The following is a 16,277-nucleotide window of genomic DNA, read 5'->3' on the forward strand; positions in this document are numbered from 1 at the left end:
GCTGACTCAGCGGTACCCACCCCCCCCAGACCCACAGATGGGGATCGAGATGAGGAGCGATACACTCCGCGGCGCAGACAACGATCCAGCCAAAGATTCCCACCCCTGGAAGCAAAATTCAAGGGGGAGCCATCACGACTGGGATTTTTCCTAACCCAAGTCCTCAGCTACATGGAAGAGTACGGACGGGACATCCCCAGTGACAAAACACGCATCCGAATTGTGCAATCTGCCCTGGACGGGACGGCCGCAGACTGGGTGGTGAACCTGCATGACTCCAACGCCCCAGAACTCAACGACTTCAACCGATTCATGTCATCCTTGAGGCGACGATTTGAGGACCCTTTGGCTGACCGGAAGGCCCGGGAGAGAATCAAGACGGTGAGGCAGGGCAGGAGAACAGTGGCCGAATATACCCAAGAATTCCGAGCCATCGCCAGCAAGCTGAACTGGCCAGAAGACATCCTCCTCAGCCATTTCAAAGACGGTCTAAACTACGACCTGTATGACGCTTGCCTGCCTCGGGGAGACCCCTACCGTCTCGATGACTGGTATGTCCTGGCAGAGGAAGTGGAAATAGACCTATTGAAAAGACAACGCAGAGGAAAACCATGGGGCCGCCCGCCACTCGAGCAAACACGTGAGGGGGAAAACCCACCGCCCACGGCTAAAAAATCAAAGGGATGTTTCAATTGCGGGAGAGAGGGCCACCGTGCTGCAGAATGTCGTTCGAAAGCCCCTCCACGCAAAACAGAGGCACCATCTTCCAAAAAGCTGGGGAAGTCTCAAGGCAACCCAAAAGAATCTTCCATGAAGGGGACAGAGGCTGTAGAGTCCACAATTTCTGCCAAAACCTGGGATTGGACTCCGGCCTACACTGCAGGGGCGGTGGACACCTCGGAAGACAGCTCAGAGGGAGAACCTTTGGTAAGTGGACCTCTTCCACCCATACTTAAGACAGTAACTATATTAGCTTCCTCTGCACCAAAAGCCAATGAAATAAAAGCTTTGATAGACTCTGGCTGCATCCGCTGCCTCATCAGCCCAACACTGGTGGAGGAACTGAGCATCCCAGTGAGGAGGCTAAAACAACCAATCTCCTTCAGTCAATTAGACGGGTCTATAGCAGGGGGGGGACCAGCTACCCTAGCCACTCTACCACTCCACATGTCCCTGGGGTCCCATGAGGAAGACATAACATTTATAGTGGCCCCAGGCATGGCATGCCCAATGATTTTAGGACTGGAATGGCTGAAGAAATGGAACCCCGGGATAAACTGGAGGACTGCAGAACTCAACTTCCCAAAAGGGGAACAGGAAAACGTAAAACCCCCAAACACCCCCCCAACCCAGAGGGAGGAAAAAGCAGCAGTGGGGGAAGAGAAGGGGCTAACAGAGATACCGGAGGAATACAGGGACCTGGCTGAGGTTTTCAGTGAGGAAAGAGCAGATGAGCTCCCCCCCCACCGCCCCACAGACTGCACCATAGAATTCAAACCTGGGGCAAAACTCCCAAAACCCAGGATGTATGCCATGAGCCCAAGGGAAATGGCAGAAATGGAAAGATTCATAAAGAAAAACTTAGAAAGAGGATTTATTGAGCCCGCCAAACCCAAAGTAGCCGCCCCGGTTCTGTTCAGGGAGAAGAAGGATGGTTCCTTTCGTTTGGTTGTAGATTACCGGAACCTAAATACAATTAGTGAATGTAATCTATACCCCCTTCCCCTAATGAAGGATATGCTATCCCACCTATCGAAAGGAAAGATTTTTACCAAACTAGACCTGAGGGAAGCATACTACCGTATTAGGATTAAGGAAGGAGACGAATGGAAAACTGCATTCAACTGCCCAATGGGGTGCTATCAATTCAAAGTATTGCCATTTGGACTGCAAGGGGCCCCCGCAGTCTTTATGCAATTAATTAATGACGTACTGAGAGAGCACCTATATAAGGGGGTCCTGGTTTACCTCGATGACATCCTTATCTTCACAGAAACCAAAGAGGAACATATCAAACTAGTCAGAGCAGTCCTGAAGAAATTGCGAGCTGCCCATTTATATGCTAAATTATCGAAGTGTGAATTTCATAAGGAAAAAATCGACTACCTGGGATATCGCATATCCCCAGAGGGCATCGAAATGGACCCAGAGAAGGTCAGGGCAGTACTAGAGTGGGCACCCCCCCGCACACGGAAGCAATTGCAAAGTTTCCTGGGGTTTGCAAATTTCTACCGCCAATTCATCCCTGCATTTGGCCAAATAGCCATGCCCCTCACAAATTTGTTGAAAACGAAGGGGGGGTCACCCGTGAAGCCCAGCCAGCCTCTGAAATGGTCAATGGAATGTCAAGCAGCATTTGAGAGGCTAAAGAGACTCTTTTCTGCGGAACCTGTACTTAAACACCCAGATCCCAACAAACCTTTTGTAATACAGGCAGATGCGAGCGACGTAGCAGTCGGAGCCGTATTACTACAAGAAAATGATGAGGGGGCGTTGCAACCTTGCGCATATACATCCAGGAAACTTACAGAAACTGAACAACGATGGCCAATATGGGAGAAGGAAGCATTCTCATTAAGGTGGTCATTATTAACTTGGCGTCAATTTTTGGAAGGAAATAAAATACCTTTCCAAGTCTGGACTGACCACAAAAATTTAGAAGCACTAAAAACGCCCAGGAAGCTCACTCCTAAGCAAGCCCGCTGGTCCCAACACTTTCACCGATTCAATTTCACTCTCAAACACTTACCGGGGGGAAAGAACTTCCTGGCAGATGCATTATCCCGCATGCCCCAATATAACAGCACAAGAGTTACTGACTTTAAACCACTTGTACCGGAACAACAACTGGCAGCACCAGTCACCACCAGGGCACAAGAAAAAATGAAACCGAAGGTAGATAGCCAAACTGGAATAGAATTCAGGAAATCTTTGGAAAGTGATGAATGGTTCCAGAAAAATAAACATGTGTGCACAATTAAAGATGGACTGCCGTGGGTGGGGGAGAAGCTATATATACCTGCCACACAGAGAATCAATTTCATGCAACTGTGCCATGATACAAAATCAGCAGGACACTTTGGCTTTGTAAAAACCTTACACTTAACTAAAAGGCAATTTTGGTGGCCATCTATGAAAAAGGACATAGAAAGCTATGTGGGTAGCTGTCAAATTTGCGCAATGGCCAAGAGGTTACAAGGGAAATCGCCAGGACTGTTACAACCAGTGGCGAATCCCTCAGCCCCATGGAAAGAAATAGCCATGGATTTTATTGTGGAACTACCAGAAAGCAACGGAAACACCGTTATCTGGACTGTTACTGATCTGTTCTCTAAGCAAGTCCATTTCATACCTTGCCCAAAAATTCCTACTGCAAAAACATTAGCAAAACTTTTTGTACAACATATTTACAGATTGCATGGAGCACCACTACGCATCATATCTGACAGGGGGGTGCAATTTACCTCAGCATTCTGGAAGGAATTTTTATCTCTGTTAGGAACCACCCAAGGACTGACATCTAGTCATCACCCTCAGCGTAACGGGCAAGCGGAAAGGGCTAACTCTGTACTTGAACAATATTTAAGATGTTATGTACATTTTCAGCAGAACAATTGGACAGACCTGCTGCCTTTCGCAGAAGTGGCATATAACAACGCAATTCACTCCAGCACAGGTTACACTCCTTTTCAAGTAGCCACAGGCCAGAGCTTCAACCCCATACCTGATCTAACTCCAAAAGAACCGGTAATTCCAGAACTAAAGGAATGGATTGCTCAGTTACAATACACCTGGCCTATTGTCAGAAAAGCATTAACAGAGGCTAGATTAGCACACAAGACACAGGCAGACAAGAAAAGATCTGATCCCACACCGTTCAAGGTGGGAGAGATGGTATATCTGTCTACAAAATACCTTAAGTCTCTCCAACCCTGTAAAAAACTAGGACCAAAATACATTGGACCTTTTCCAATTAAAAGAATCATAAACCCAGTAACAGTTGAATTAGAACTACCTAAAAATCTTAGACGAATACACCCAATCTTTCACTGCAGTCTAATAAAGAGAGAACAACAATCTCCCCTACGAACAAAAATTCCACCACCACCACCTCCCATCATGGTGGAAGGAGAACAACATTTCGAGGTGAAGGAAATTCTGGATTCCAGGAGACATCATGGAACAACTCAATATCTAGTGGCTTGGAAACACCTCCCCTCCTCAGAAAATGAATGGGTCAGCAAACACCACGTTAAAGCACCAAAGCTGCTTAAGAGATTTCATACAGAATATCCAAACAAACCGAGTTAACATTTACACATGTTATTTTTTCTTCTCTTTTCTTTTCTCCCCCTACAGATGGACACACCTTTCTTCTAAGGAGAGCGGACTGTCAGAATCCATTTATATCATATTCATAAATGGAATGTTTCAAACATATCCCATGGATTCTGTCATCTCCCGAAGAGAAGAGGATAGATGTGTATTGAACCGGCAATAGGCATTTCAAAGGAAAGGAGAAGCCTTTTGAACTGGGGAAACAAAAGGGGGGGTTAGCATCTGGGTTTTGTCAGCAATAAACAAAAGGGTCCTAACTTCCTCTTTCCCACGAGATGGATGATACGAGAGGAAGGATGGGGGGGGACTGACCAAATGGGGATTAAGGGGGGTTAAACCGGGAACTCTTTATAAGGGTTTACATCGTGGAAATATTAAGCCCTGTCTCATTTCCTACAACCGAGCACGTCATAGTAAAGATTTCTTTTGGACTAAAATCCTGACTCCAAGAGTTTTTGTCGAAATCAAAGGTATTACCTTGACATAAGTTATCTTGAGCTGACAACAGCACTTGTGAGAAAGATCTTGGAATGGTAATTGATTATTGAGAAAACCCTTAACAACAATTTGACACTGAAAACAATTGTCTAGAGCAGGGGTGTCAAACTGCCAGCCCACGGGCCGGATGTGTCACCGGGAAACCATGCCCACCCCATTGCCGGCAATGGGGAAAAAGCTCTGATAAGTTGCGTGATGTTATGTGACATCATGAGTTTGACATGTCTGGTCTAGAGGCTTCTCTTTACTAAATATATTCAAGACAATCACCCATTATGGATACCTTACTCTGAAGTTCTGCAAAATGCATGGTTTCATAGGTGAAGCCTCAAGCATGTTTCAATTCTATAATTCTACATTTTTTTTAAAAAAAAAGTACTTCTTGCATACCTTTTTATACCCCTTGACTAATGGTTGTACTTGTTCTAATTGTGTAATTTATTTGACTGCATCAAATATATTCTTGTGCTTCAACTAATTCTCCTTTGGAAATATTTGAGAGTATACTTTTGAAAATACTTAGCACAGGCTTTGCATGAAGTGGATAACATGTCTGAAATGAGTCCAAATAACCTGTTTCTTGCAGGGCTCTCTAAGCTGCAGCCTACACACCTTCTCAACAACCTTTCCTAGATAAGGAAGGTTGTAGACTGGACAAATAGTGGACAAAGGACATATCACCACCTTCTTTAAGTGCCACCCAGACAACTTCACTCAAGGAGAATGTCACCATTTCATGGACCCAACCCCAGGTCCTGGGATGCCTTAATCAATTAGGAGGGGCAGGTATTTAACCAGCAGGCTGACAGGTTTACAGTTTCTGTCAGGATCAAACAATTCCTGATAATAGAATAAGACCAACTTGTCAACTTGACCTGACAAACAACTTTTAGAATGGATCCAAACAACTTTTATCAACCAGATTCCTAAAATATTGCACACAGGATCCTTGAAGATGCTTTATTGACCCTTCTTCCCAATTGGAGAAAGAAACATCAATAAATTCTGCTATATCAAAGATAGCTGAAAAGGCAAAAGATTTCCAAGTGCTAGTTTTAAAAGGCCTTCACTTTTTTACCTTTTAGCTAACATTAATCTCTTGCTGCCTCTTATTTTTTATTTTTTTTAAAAAACGTTTATATATATTGTTTATATTTTAACATTTTTGTACATCATCCAGAGTCCCTCTTTGTTTATCACAGAAATGTGATAAACAAACAAACAAATAAAAATACATCCTCATCTCCATCCTTCTCCATTCTCCATCCTTCATTCCCATCTTCCTTTGATATTGCTTATCATAGTTACATTTGCCTTAATGTAATAGAGGTAACCCTCAACTTATAGCAACTTGTTCAGTGACTATTGAGAGTTAGAACAGCACTTAAAAAAAGGAACCTATGACCATTTTTCACACTTACGATCATTGCAGCATCCCCACGGTCTTGTGATCAAAATTTCGCCTCTTGGAAACTGGCCTGTACTTATGACACTTGCATTATCCCAGGATCATGTGATCACCATTTGTAACCTTCCCAGCCAGCTTCCAAGTGGAAAAGTCAATGGGGAAAGCCATATTCGCTTAACAATTGCAGGATTTGCAAAACACATAAGACAAAAAGTTTGTAAAATTGGGTGTGACTCACTTAACAGCTGACTTGCTTACCAATGGAAATTTTGGGCTGAATTGTGGCCATAGATCAAGGACTACCTATATAGAGAAAATATGAATCAAATCAGATAAACAACTCTTCTGATGCATAATTCTTTTACATATGTAAGACAGGGCAACTATGGAGAGAGAGAGAGAGAGCTTCCTTATACATTTTATATTTTTGTGCCTTTTTAAAACCAACTGACAATGTTGTAAGACAATTTAAAACATGAGAAATGTTTCACTTAGGCAGTGAAAATAGAATACAGTAGAAAACAGAATACATTGGGAGAGCCAGAAATAACAACCACTATTCCCATATAATGTGTGTGTCATGGTTCCGATGAATAAGACAAATCAAACAGATTGCAGGCATATTATTTATCTAAAAAGTCTTAGAAATGAAACGAAACATGGCACTCATGGAGGGTCACCAGAATCTGAAATCTCCTCCCCCCCAAACCCACACAATCCCCTCCCTTATCTACACGTCATAAATCACATTATCCAATTAGTTTCACATATGAGGTCTCTCCTCCCATTCTGTATACAGCTTCTTATCTTCTCAAAATAGACATTAGAAAAATTCCCTCCCTTCAAGATTCAAAGTGAAGCAGTTTAAACAAAAGACCATCTCTTACATTGTCAGTGCAAAAACATGTCAATGTTTGCAGCATTGATAGTGTGCATATAAAACTGGAATTAACTGTAAGAAGAGAAGGGGAAAGTTTTAGACAGAAGGGCATCAGTGTAGATGCCAGATGTCTCTCCATGTTGAGAATATTCCACAAGATGGCACTCTAGTTCTAGAAGCCCTCTCTCTGAAATCACTTTCCTACTTTCATTGGGAGGGGATGGAAAGGCATTCAAGGATGATCAAAGTGTCTGGACAGGTGGCATTTCTCAAAACCCTCTGCCTGCAGGTCTGTACTGAAATTAGCATGTTTAATGGCAAGTGATCTTTCATTGTCATCTACTGGTGAACATGCTAGATTATGGCCAACAAAACAAGACCAAAAAAACTTTACTACAGAATTATATAATAATAAGTTGGAAGGGACCTTGGAGGTCATCTAGTCCAACCGATTTATATATATATATTATAAAAAAAATATAGCATAATAAATAGAAGGTAAATATAATGAAATAAATTCCCAAACAAAGCAAAAACTTTTCCAAATGCTTTGCTGTCTGTTTCTTCTGTTGTGATTCAGCGTCAGCCTGTGGTTCCGGCAGCTCAGTCGGATGATTCTGAAGAGGAGGAGGAGGAGGAGGGGTTTGGAGAGCCCTTGGTGTCAGAGGAAGGTTCTGATGCACTGCAGAACTCTCAGCCTGGCCCGTCCCATCTTGTTCCTCCTCAGACTCAGCTGTGTGAGCATGAGGGATTGGAAGAAGACAACCCACAGCTGGCTCTTTTCAGGGACACTAGGAGCAGGAGGCAATCTAGCAGAACAGAACAGGGGAAAGCAATGAGGCAACTTGGGAGAAGGCAATGAGAAGCCACGCCTTGGGACTGCTGATAAAAGGGGGAGGTGTTGGTTGCTGAAGGCAACCATTTGAAGATCTTCTACTAGAGTCCTGGTCTGTTATTCTTGTTTAACTCTTGTTTAACCTTGTTTGAACTTTTCATTTAACTTTTGTTTGAACTCTTTGTAAATAAATTTGGTTGGGTTTTTTCCAAGCCTGTTGATTATAAAAAGGGGTTGTCCCTGACATTGAAACAGGGCCGGTCGTAGGCTGGAACAGAACATCTTCCTTCTCCCACACTTATCTTAGAAATGCTAATAGCTTCTCTTCTTAACACTCTCTTGGTCAGTTATCCATCTCATGACTGACATGGACTTTGTTCTGCCAGTTTTGGAAGTCCTGAGCTGCACTTTCATTTTGCTGGTTCATTTCACCAGGTGCTGCTTTGACTTCAGCTGCCTTGGGTAGCTTCCTAGATTTCTTCCTGACTGTGGATCCCCCGGCTTCTGACTCTCCCTTGTCTTGCCTCCTCTGTCATCATCTTGTCCAGTCATCTCCCTCTCCAGCCACATGCCCTGCCAAATAATAAAAAAACACCTCTGTTCCATTTCTGTCTACCTGTTGTTGCTTTTTCTTTTTTTTCTAGTCATTTCTTTCAAAATCTATGTGCCAGTTTGCACTGCTGAGTTGGTTGTTTTTTATTCTCTCTTCTCCGAGGGGGCCTTTATACTAGCTCTTTATATTATTTATTTCTTAATATAGAATTTTATATTTTTATATCTGTGGTTTTTATCAACTTGTTTTGCCCAGAGTCAATTTTGGTGAGATGGCTAGCTATCTATTCAACTTTGATTAATAAGTAAAGTAAATAAATAAAGTCGCATTCACCTGCCTACACTTTCTCCATAATTACCCATATGCCTCAACTGGGCAGCTGTTATTCAGATCACTGCAGAAAAAAAGAATGCTTTTGACAGACTTATATAATATTTATTTATCTGTTGCAGGGCAGTTCATCGTTCCACAGATCAGCTGTAAAAAGCCACATATTTTTTAAAGTAGCATGGCCACCTAAACTCTTCATAAAACACAAAAAAATGACAGGTTGTGTTATAGAAGACAAAGTAACTATTTCCAAAGTACATTTTCATTCAAAATTTAAAGTTTTGGTGGTAATTTTAGGAGAATTGCTATCCTCCTAAACTGGAATTTTGTTCTACGTAGAGCAGTGATGGCGAACCTTTTAGAGACCGAGTGCCCAAACTGCAACCCAAAACCCACTTATATATCATTGGGTGCCAGGTGGGTGTGGCCCTTTGGGTGGGCGTGGCCCTTTGGGTGGGCGTGGCCCAGTGGAAAGGGCAGCTGGGTGGGACTAAAAATTCAATCAATCAATTCCAACTTTGTGAGAACTTTTTTTTGCGCGAGAAGTTGAAATCGATTGATTGAAATTTTTTTTTTCTGCACACAGTGGTGGAGGCCTAAAGCAAAAAAGTTTTATAAAACCCAGCTGAAGGCCTAGGACTGGGGCAACAGCACACATGCCCACAGAGATGGTTCTGCGTGCCACCTATGGTTCGCTACTACGGTTCTAGAGAGACATGGAAGGCAAAACACACACAAAAATGAAATCAATCAATCTACATTATAAAATTTTGGACAAAATAACAATAAGTATCATTGACATTGGAATGGCCTGAGAAATATAAATTGACAAAAAGGAATATTGCAAATGTTTAAAAACCAGTGACTAGTTGCTAGAAGAAATATCCTCTCAATAGAAAATATAGGGATAACCAGACATTTTCTTAAAAAAAAAGGTTCATAAACATATATCAGTAAGAATTCCCTAAGCTATTAACAGACAATTTTGTAGCAAATTGCCATTATAGATTTCAGAATCTGCGACTGAAGAGATACACAGAGTATGGTTTAAATATGTTTCCTGGCAGAGAAAACTGCATTTTTCTGTAATGGTTCTGTAAAAGAACAGCTATCGTAATATAATGATTATAATAATCTGGAGTAAAAGAAGCTTGTATGAATGAATAATCATAGGCATTGTCTTGTTGAAGAAGTCAACAAAGCAAGATCAACAAATAGAAAGCTAGCTTCTATTTAGCACATTTGTCTACTTAGTTTATTGTTTATGCAGGTATATATGGATGCTCAACCTTAGTCTAACTGAGACTATTGAATGTTTGCTGAGAGCCACATTTTTAAAAAAATCAGCCAGTGCTTTTACTGAAGAAACAAAAGAAATTGGCTGAAGTTTTAAATATTAAAATGGAATAAAAATGATAAACCAAGAGAATAATATGAAAAACATTTTGTTACTGAATCTACAAAAGAGTCTTGTTAAAGAGTTGAAGAAATCTATGAGATGGGATAATAAAGAATTGAATAAAAAATATTAATCCCTACAACATTTCATTCAATTAAAGATTAGGAAATAAAAGGAAGGAATAAAAGTTTATTTATTTGATCAAGATTAAAAGAAGACGTTTTTGCAAAGTTCTGGTAACCTTTTATGGATTTTTTTTGCTGATACCAGGATTAAAAAAATGATGTTTTTGTTGATTTGCTTATAGATAAGGAATGAGACTTAGGATGAAGAAATATTAATTTAACCTTATACTGTACACATAATCCTCAACTTAACAACCATTTATTTAGCAACTGTTCAAAGTTACAACAGCTTTTTTAAAAAAAGTGACACAACCCAGTCTTCACACTTATGACTATCACAATATCCCTATGGTCATATGACCAAAATTTGGATACTTGGCAACCAGCATGTATTTGCAATGGTTGCCAGGTCCTGGGATCATGTGATTGCCATTTGTGACCTTCCTAGCTGGCTTGCAACAAGCAAAGTCAATGGTGGAATCCAGATTCACTTAATGACTGTATGATTCACTTAAGTACTGCAGTGATTCATTTAACAACCAGGGCAAAGTAAGTTGTAAAATTGGGCAGAATTCATTTAAGAACCACCTTGCTTACCAATGGAAAATTCTGGTCCCAACTGTGGTTTAAAGCAAGGGCTACTTGTAAGGGGTAAGAGTTATAAATTTGTTTATACTTGTGGTGGAGTTTGGAAATAACTTCTTTATGTCTTTCTTTTCTTTTTCTTTACTATATTTTTCTTTTCTTACATTTACCTTCTTCCCACACATTTTGTTCTTTCTTTCTATTCTATTTTCTTTCTCTAAGTTTAAATTGTATTAGTTTTTACTATTGTAATTTTTTCCAAAATAATAAAAATATACTTTTAAAAAATAAAATAAAACAATATCAGTGATATTTGGAGCTAGAGCAAAGTTGGTGGTACAAATTGGGAAAGTTCTATCCAAAAGAATTTTTACAGAAATGTTGAAAGCTCCATTTATTTCAGTGAAAATTCACATAGGAGAATAATTTAACGTGTATTATGCTTTTGACCCTCCCAGTTTTCATCCCCAGCTCAATAAGTATAAAGGACAGAATCACTACAATAAATTAAATTTGTCACACCTACGGCACAGAACAGCATGTGTTGCTGAAATTATTTATAAATTAAAACCCCAATTTTAATGCATGCTTATCTGCCCTAAGCTAACACTTTGTTTAATAACTCTTATTCCCCAAGAGCTTGTGATTACAGCCTATCATCTCACATACTATCATATCACATTTAGAAAAGCAAAAAGAAAGAGAGAGAGTGTGGTAGGCTCCACTGACATGATTAAAGGCTATTTTGTTCTTGTAAGACTTTCATAAAGGCAGGGCGAAGATTTGTCAAACATTTAATCGTCCATTCCATTCCTGCTGCACAATTAAAGTAATAAGCTATTTGATTCTTAGACCTATGAAAAGTGGCCTTTTCACCTCTCCCATACATATAGATCTCATATCCCATGAAGCTATTCTCCATAAAATGTTTCCAAATATGTTATTTTAGTTTTATTCTATTTAAATGATAACTTCATTTGTGGTGGATGTATCATTAGCATTTTATTTTCTTTATCTGTCCTAAAAAACCCTGGCTGATGACTTTACTTTCCACTTCAGCAGAGAGGTCTGTTCTTTTCACAGAGAAAACAAGAATAGTGTCTCTCTTTGCCTTTTAATAACCAACTTGTCAGTGGGTGTAACACTGATTCCACATAAAAAAAATCAGTGCTGAGACAGGAAATATTTCAGTTAAGATTGGTGATAACAGAACATGAGACTAGAGTTTCTTCTCCTTTTTGACTATAGATTGAGGCAACAGCATTAAGAACCAACAATTGATGTGCATCTCTTCTGCAGAGGGAGCAGCAGATAGACAAAATACTCAGCAAATCTCTTCTACTTGAATATATACAAATATCCTCCAAAGGGGAGCTACTTTGCTTTTGCTTAGCTGAAAAACCTAAATCACACAGAATCAAAAATAAAATAAAAATTTATAAAAATAAATATAATTAGATATTCAAATAGAATATTTGGAAATTATAATAATTAATGTCTGGTATACTGTGCAATCTAAAATTTGGTGTGAGGTTAATGCCTGAGATCAGCTACATACCCACAACATTGGTCACTCATACTAGCTAAAGAAGAAAATAGAAGGTTTTTTTCTTCCTCCTATCATGGGACACACTTTATAAGGAAGCATATTTTCTTTCTTTTTCCTAATTTTTGCTCAAGTTGGTTTGTACCCAGCTTTTGCTATAGGTCTTTTCCAATGGCATAATGACTGTAGTGTTAATTTGACATGCTCCTAATAATAAACTACCTTGTAATTAGGTTTCAATCACCTATCCAAGTAGAGCATCATGGATCAATGCTAAGATTATACGAGGCATAAGGACAGTTGTAAGTCTAGCATAAATTGTTAGTATTAAGGATTACTATGAATTTTGTGAAGGCTGCAAAAGTCATTTGAATAAGCAAGTTTCTAACATTTAGAGTAAAAACAAATCAAACTATGTATGGCCAGAAAAAACCTGAAATGATAGTCTGCAACCAAAGAATGTGACAACATAAAATGGTAACATTAGTCAATTTCTAATTAATAAAATATATATGAACACATTGTTAGCTAGATCACAACTGCAAATAATCTTATACTTGTTTGGAATAGAATTGACAAACTGCTTTTCTGAATCAACCATGTCCTATACTTAAGGGCAATGAGGATAATACAGAGAGGAAGAGTACAACATCTGCAACAATGCAGAGCATAAGGTCCCAGATAATTTCTTAAGTTAATGCACTGTACATAGTAATCTAAACTGAAAACACATGTAATTTCAATTCCTGGATGAGAGTTTGAACCCCCTAGAACAGGGGTCAGCAACCTGAAACAGTGAAAAAGCCACTCGGAACCGGTTCCCTCACAAAAGGAAAAACTGGGAGCCGCAAAAAATGTGTGTGCATGTGCATACATGCGCGCATGCGCAGAACAGGGTTTGACTGAAGAGTGGAGCCAAGGCAAGATATGCACCTACCCTGCATATTTGAATTGATTGGTTGAACGTTTTTAGTCCCACTTTTGTTTTTTTGGACTGCACATGGCAGAGGACTGGAAGCCGCAGGAGACGGCTGAAAGAGCCGCATGTGGCTCCGGAGCCGCGGGTTGCAGACCTGTGCCCTAGAATAATATATAGCTACATATAGCTGAAGAGTTCTAAATAGGATGAAACTAGTCATACAGTATATTCCTTCCTGGTAAACAGGAAGGATGTACATTATTTAGAGAAAGAATGAGTGAGTAAAAATAATGTAAAACTTCATACATGTGTACGTTGGGATGTGACTCTGTATTTCTCTCTAGGAATTTAAGGGAAGGTGGACTCTATATTCTATTTTCTTATATTCAGGAGAATGTCACATTTACCATCATCTTAACTTGGAAGAATAAAGAAAGCATACTGTCAGTTTCCCACTGAAAAGCCCAACGAAGCAAAACACCAGAGACATTTCATTCTCTAATGTAAACTTTATTAAGCATTAGCAAATAAATAAGTTAGAATGGAAGCTAGTTCTGAGAATATGGTGGGAAACAGATAATTAAAAGAGTTAAACTTTCCCTCCCCACTCAACAGTTCACGTCACATTGTCCAATAACTCTTCTAGCATTTGTTATGAGAAAAAACTCAACCAAAACAATTCTTCAATGACTTTGGCTCTCAAATTGATAAGGAATACCTGTGGATCCAAATTCTCCATTCTTTCCTCCTCCCCCCAATATTGTAGACAGGCTAGAAGCATTACAATGGTCCTAAAGACAGTAGGTTTCATAGCTTGACACATACATCATGTAGCCTTTCACAGAAGATACTGATATGTCTGTGCAAGGATCTTATCCAGGAAGACTATCAAATACTAGATAAGAACCAACTTCAGCAATCTAGAGTACTCCAGGGTAATTAGCACCATCAAGTCAGAATGTCATGATGAAATAGAAAAAGGTGAACTGAAGAACTCTTAAGTCCAGCTTTGAACTCTTATTCAAAGCAGTGAAATAATGTAAAAGATAAAGCATGCTAAGTTTAAAGAGTTGAGGACTCAAGAATAAAGACACAAGGGCAGATAATAGTAATTCGGGCAAAGAAAAACTGCCAAGTATAGTTCATCATTATTAGAACTTTGCTAAATCACCCTAACATCCATTCTCATTCATTTAAGAATTGAGACTTTTCAAGAAGTCTTCTTTTCAGTTTACTTGTTCTAAAAGCAGAACTATGACAAAAATGTCAGCATTTTCAAAGCTTCAGGGAAGTTCTATATATATTCTCTGGTCCAGATGTTGCATAGGAATAGCTGATGTTTTCTTCTTCAGAACTGTGTTCAGGTGGTAATGTCTCTACAGGAAATATTTGGCTGATTTAGCCATATTTTGAAGTCAAGAACCTCCAGTTCTGTGCTAATGCTGCCAGAATTCTACTAAACCTCCAGGATAATAGTTTATTTATAATTTATTTATAAATAATTTATTCTAGAGTCTTCACAATACCACATTCTGGTACAACTAGAACATATTCTAGTGCAATTTCAAATTTATATATTTTAATGGGTTAACTTGGGAGTGAGCATTCATGTTTGTGTCAGGAATTATTGGAATATTTTTCAGATATATTGATGATATAATAATAACATTAATAAATGGTTAACAGTAAAAGAATTATATTTCAATATTGACTCTTAAATGAAAATATAACAGATGTGTTCAAGTGTGCTAATCTTCGATTTATAGAACTAGAAAAATTATATTAGTACATTAAAACTGTAATTATGGTTTGAAAAAGAAAGACAAAGAGATGGTGCAGTACTGTAACCTATTTCAGAAACCTGGGTTTAGGATATTACAATTTTTCATTAATTTCAAGCTGGGCAGAATTGAATTATTTTTTAAAGTGCAACAGCAGTTATATAATTTGTGTAATATGATGTGGTTTGGATCTGCTTATATGATGAAAATCAGTAGAGCTTGAATGTTAGAATGTTAAAATGATTATAAAATATGAACAGAAAATTAGAGACACCTACAGTTCCACATTTCAGGTCCTTGTATTGGAAATAGTTCTAAAATTTGAGTACAATCCTATTAACTTAAATGTTGCTCTGTGAATGTTGTTCAGTGTCATGACCCATTGGAAACTCCACTGTATTCTATAGGTCTGGTAAGAACAGACAGGAACAGCCAACCTAACTGTTGTTTTGTTTATTTAATTACTATATATGGCCACCTATCTTGTCAATTGTGGGTGGCTAACATAGGATTAATGCAGAAAAAAAAGATAACTGAGATAACTTTTTTTTGGCAGAGGTTTTAAATCACAATTTGAGCTTCACAGAGGGAACATGAAACATGAGCACTTTGCAGTATCTTGGGGGGAGGGACAGAAAGAACCAGAGAAGGGCAGTGCCACAAATAACCCAGCCCTAGGCCAGGAAGGGCTCTATAAATGATTATCACCATTTTTAATTAGCCCATAAGGACCCAGTGCAGCTCACAGAGTAGTGGTGCTACCTGAACATATTATTGTGAAATAGAAAGACAGAACTGAAGACGGATTGACCTATTCTTTCATGCCACATAGATGCCATCCAGGGGAATCTTTGAATGCTTTTAGAAGAAACATTTTTAAAGAACAGATGTTTAATCCTTCCTCCTCAACATATTAAGTGCTTTACTTTTATACTGTTTTGGATTAAGGTACCAGATTAGTAACATGGAAAATCTAGAGTGAAGATGTCAGGAAGGGATCCTGATGACAAGAGATTCACAATTTGCATTTTTCAAGGACATTTCTGATGATTAGTTGAAAGCAACCAGCATGATGGAAGA

The sequence above is a fragment of the Vipera ursinii genome (assembly GCF_947247035.1).
Source record: "Vipera ursinii genome assembly, chromosome: 3".
Lineage (NCBI taxonomy): Eukaryota > Metazoa > Chordata > Lepidosauria > Squamata > Viperidae > Vipera > Vipera ursinii.